Source organism: Mus musculus, chromosome 6 (genome assembly GCF_000001635.26).
Source record: "Mus musculus strain C57BL/6J chromosome 6, GRCm38.p6 C57BL/6J".
In the NCBI taxonomy this organism is placed as follows: Eukaryota; Metazoa; Chordata; class Mammalia; order Rodentia; family Muridae; genus Mus; species Mus musculus.
This window is the reverse complement of record NC_000072.6, coordinates 140862429-140867951: the sequence shown is the minus strand read 5'-3', so window position 1 is coordinate 140867951 and position 5523 is coordinate 140862429.

The window sequence follows — 5523 nt, the reverse complement described above, 5'->3', positions numbered from 1 at the left end:
CAGCCCTTCAAAGGTTAATAACAGAAAAAAACCAATACAAGAACGGGAACAATGCCCTAGAAAAAACAAGAAGGTAATCCCTCAACAAACCTAAAAGAAGACAGCCACAAGAACAGAATGCCAACTTTAACAACAAAAATAACAGGAAGCAACAATTACTTTTCCTTAATATCTCTTAACATCAATGGTCTCAACTCCCCAATAAAAAGACATAGACTAACAAACTGGCTACACAAACAAGACCCAACATTTTGCTGTTTACAGGAGACACATCTCAGAGAAAAAGATAGACACTACCTCAGAATAAAAGGCTGGAAAACAATTTTCCAAGCAAATGGTATGAAGAAACAAGCTGGAGTAGCCATCCTAATATCTGATAAGATTGACTTCCAACCCAAAGTCATCAAAAAAGACAAGGAGGGGCACTTTGTTCTCATCAAAGGTAAAATCCTCCAAGAGGAACTCTCAATTCTGAATATCTATGCGCCAAATACAAGGGCAGCCACATTCATTAAAGAAACTTTAGTAAAGCTCAAAGCACACATTGCACCTCACACAATAATAGTGGGAGACTTCAACACACCACTTTCACCAATGGACAGATCATGGAAACAGAAACTAAACAGGGACACACTGAAACTAACAGAAGTGATGAAACAAAAGGATCTGACAGATATCTACAGAACATTTTATCCTAAAACAAAAGGATATACCTTTTTCTCAGCACATCATGGTACCTTCTCCAAAATTGACCACATAATAGGTCACAAAACAGGCCTCAACAGATTCAAAAATATTGAAATTGTCCCATGTATCCTATCAGATCACCATGCACTAAGGCTGATCTTCAATAACAAAAAAAATAACAGAAAGCCAACACTCACGTGGAAACTGAACAACACTCTTCTCAATGATACCTTGGTCAAGGAAGGAATAAAGAAAGAAATTAAAGACTTTTTAGAGTTTAATGAAAATGAAGCCACAACGTACCCAAACCTATGGGACACAATGAAAGCATTTCTAAGAGGGAAACTCATAGCTCTGAGTGCCTCCAAGAAGAAACGGGAGACAGCACATACTAGCAGCTTGACAACACATCTAAAAGCTCTAGAAAAAAAGGAAGCAAATTCACCCAAGAGGAGTAGACGGCAGGAAATAATCAAACTCAGGGGTGAAATCAACCAAGTGGAAACAAGAAGAACTATTCAAAGAATTAACCAAACGAGGAGTTGGTTCTTTGAGAAAATCAACAAGATAGATAAACCCTTAGCTAGACTCACTAGAGGGCACAGAGACAAAATCCTAATTAACAAAATCAGAACTGAAAAGGGAGACATAACAACAGATCCTGAAGAAATCCAAAACACCATCAGATCCTTCTACAAAAGGCTATACTCAACAAAACTGGAAAACCTGGACGAAATGGACAAATTTCTGGACAGATACCAGGTACCAAAGTTGAATCAGGATCAAGTTGACCTTCTAAACAGTCCCATATCCCCTAAAGAAATAGAAGCAGTTATAAATAGTCTCCCAGCCAAAAAAAGCCCAGGACCAGACGGGTTTAGTGCAGAGTTCTATCAGACCTTCAAAGAAGATCTAATTCCAGTTCTGCACAAACTTTTTCACAAGATAGAAGTAGAAAGTACTCTACCCAACTCATTTTATGAAGCCACTATTACTCTGATACCTAAACCACAGAAAGATCCAACAAAGATAGAGAACTTCAGACCAATTTCTCTTATGAATATCGATACAAAAATCCTCAATAAAATTCTCGCTAACCGAATCCAAGAACACATTAAAGCAATCATCCATCCTGACCAAGTAGGTTTTATTCCAGGAATGCAGGGATGGTTTAATATACGAAAATCCATCAATGTAATCCACTATATAAACAAACTCAGAGACAAAAACCACATGATCATCTCGTTGGATGCAGAAAAAGCATTTGACAAGATCCAACACCCATTCATGATAAAAGTTCTGGAAAGATCAGGAATTCAAGGCCCATACCTAAACATGATAAAAGCAATCTACAGCAAACCAGTAGCCAACATCAAAGTAAATGGAGAGAAGCTGGAAGCAATCCCACTAAAATCAGGGACTAGACAAGGCTGCCCACTTTCTCCCTACCTTTTCAACATAGTACTTGAAGTATTAGCTAGAGCAATTCGACAACAAAAGGAGATCAAGGGGATACAAATTGGAAAGGAAGAAGTCAAAATATCACTTTTTGCAGATGATATGATAGTATATATAAGTGACCCTAAAAATTCCACCAGAGAACTCCTAAACCTGATAAACAGCTTCGGTGAAGTAGCTGGATATAAAATTAACTCAAACAAGTCAATGGCCTTTCTCTACACAAAGAATAAACAGGCTGAGAAAGAAATTAGGGAAACAACACCCTTCTCAATAGTCACAAATAATATAAAATATCTCGGCGTGACTCTAACTAAGGAAGTGAAAGATCTGTATGATAAAAACTTCAAGTCTCTGAAGAAAGAAATTAAAGAAGATCTCAGAAGATGGAAAGATCTCCCATGCTCATGGATTGGCAGGATCAATATTGTAAAAATGGCTATCTTGCCAAAAGCAATCTACAGATTCAATGCAATCCCCATCAAAATTCCAACTCAATTCTTCAACGAATTAGAAGGAGCAATTTGCAAATTCATCTGGAATAACAAAAAACCTAGGATAGCAAAAACTCTTCTCAAGGATAAAAGAACCTCTGGTGGAATCACCATGCCTGACCTAAAGCTTTACTACAGAGCAATTGTGGTAAAAACTGCATGGTACTGGTATAGAGACAGACAAGTAGACCAATGGAATAGAATTGAAGACCCAGAAATGAACCCACACACCTATGGTCACTTGATCTTCGACAAGGGAGCTAAAACCATCCAGTGGAAGAAAGACAGCATTTTCAACAAATGGTGCTTGCACAACTGGTTGTTATCATGTAGAAGAATGCGAATCGATCCATACTTATCTCCTTGTACTAAGGTCAAATCTAAATGGATCAAAGAACTTCACATAAAACCAGAGACGCTGAAACTTATAGAGGAGAAAGTGGGGAAAAGCCTTGAAGATATGGGCACAGGGGAAAAATTCCTGAACAGAACAGCAATGGCTTGTGCTGTAAGATCGAGAATTGACAAATGGGATCTAATGAAACTCCAAAGTTTCTGCAAGGCAAAAGACACCGTCAATAAGACAAAGAGACCACCAACAGATTGGGAAAGGATCTTTACCTATCTTAAATCAGATAGGGGACTAATATCCAACATATATAAAGAACTCAAGAAGGTGGACTTCAGAAAATCAAACAACCCCATTAAAAAATGGGGCTCAGAACTGAACAAAGAATTCTCACCTGAGGAATACCGAATGGCAGAGAAGCACCTGAAAAAATGTTCAACATCCTTAATCATCAGGGAAATGCAAATCAAAACAACCCTGAGATTCCACCTCACACCAGTCAGAATGTCTAAGATCAAAAATTCAGGTGACAGCAGATGCTGGCGTGGATGTGGAGAAAGAGGAACACTCCTCCATTGTTGGTGGGATTGCAGGCTTGTACAACCACTCTGGAAATCCGTCTGGCGGTTCCTCAGAAAATTGGACATAGTACTACCGGAGGATCCAGCAATACCTCTCCTGGGCATATATCCAGAAGATGCCCCAACTGGCAAGAAGGACACATGCTCCACTATGTTCATAGCAGCCTTATTTATAATAGCCAGAAGCTGGAAAGAACCCAGATGCCCCTCAACAGAGGAATGGATACAGAAAATGTGGTACATCTACACAATGGAGTACTACTCAGCTATTAAAAAGAATGAATTTATGAAATTCCTAGCCAAATGGATGGACCTGGAGGGCATCATCCTGAGTGAGGTAACACATTCACAAAGGAACTCACACAATATGTACTCACTGATAAGTGGATATTAGCCCAAAACCTAGGATACCCAAGATATAAGATACAATTTCCTAAACACATGAAACTCAAGAAAAATGAAGACTGAAGTGTGGACAATATGCCCCTCCTTAGAAGTGGGAACAAAACACCCTTGGAAGGAGTTACAGAGACAAAGTTTGGAGCTGAGATGAAAAGATGGACCATGTAGAGACTGCCTTATCCAGGGATCCACCCCATAATCAGCATCCAAACGCTGACACCATTGCATACACTAGCAAGATTTTATCGAAAGGACCCAGATGTAGCTGTCTCTTGTGAGACTATGCCGGGGCCTAGCAAACACAGAAGTGGATGCCCACAGTCAGCTAATGGATGGATCACAGGGCTCCCAATGGAGGAGCTAGAGAAAGTACCCAAGGAGCTAAAGGGATCTGCAACCCTATAGGTGAATCAACATTATGAACTAACCAGTACCCCGGAGCTCTTGACTCTAGCTGCATATGTATCAAAAGATGGCCTAGTCGGCCATCACTGGAAAGAGAGGCCCATTGGACACACAAACTTTATATGCCCCAGAACAGGGGAACGCCAGGGCCAAAAAGGGGGAGTGGGCGGGTAGGGGAGTGGGGGTGGGTGGGTATGGGGGACTTTTGGTATAGCATTGGAAATGTAAATGAGCTAAATACCTAATAAAAAATGGAAAGAAAAAAAAAAAAGGCAGACCTATCAGAATTACACCAGACTTCTCACCAGAGACTATGAAAGCTAGAAGATCCTGGGCAGATGTCATTACAGACCCTAAGAGAACACAAATGCCAGCCCAAACTACTATAACCAGCAAAACTCTCAATTACCATATATGGAGAAACCAAGATAGTCCATGACAAAAACAAATGTACATAGTATCTTTCCACAAATCCAGCCCTACAAAGGATAATAGATGGAAAACACCAACACAAGGAGGGAAACTACACCCTAGAAAAAAGCAAGAAAGTAATCTTTCAATAAACCCAAGAGAAGATAACTACACAAACATAATCCTACCTCAAACAACAAAAATAACAGAAAGCAACAATCACTTTTCCTTAATATCTCTTAACATCAATGGACCCAATTCCCCAATAAAAAAACATAGACTAACAGACTGGATACGGAAACAGGACCCAGCATTTTGCTGCATACAGGAAATGCACCTCAGTGTCAAAGACAGACACTACCTCAGAGTAAAGGGCTGGAAAACCATTTTCCAAGCAAATGGTCCCAAGAAACAAATTGGAGTAGCCATTCTAATATTGAATAAAATCAACTTTCAACCAAAAGTTATCAAAAAGGATAAGAAAGGACACTTCATACCCATCAAAGGAAAAAATCTACCACAAAGAACTCTCATTCTGAATATCTATGCTCCAAATGCAAGGGTACCCACATTCACAAAAGAAACTTTACTAAAGCTCAAAGCACACATTGCACCTCACACAATAATAGTGAGAGACTTCAACACCCCACATTCATCAATGGACAGATCATGGAAACAGAAACCAAACAGAGAAACATTGAAACTAACAGAAGTTATGGACAAAATGGATTTTTAC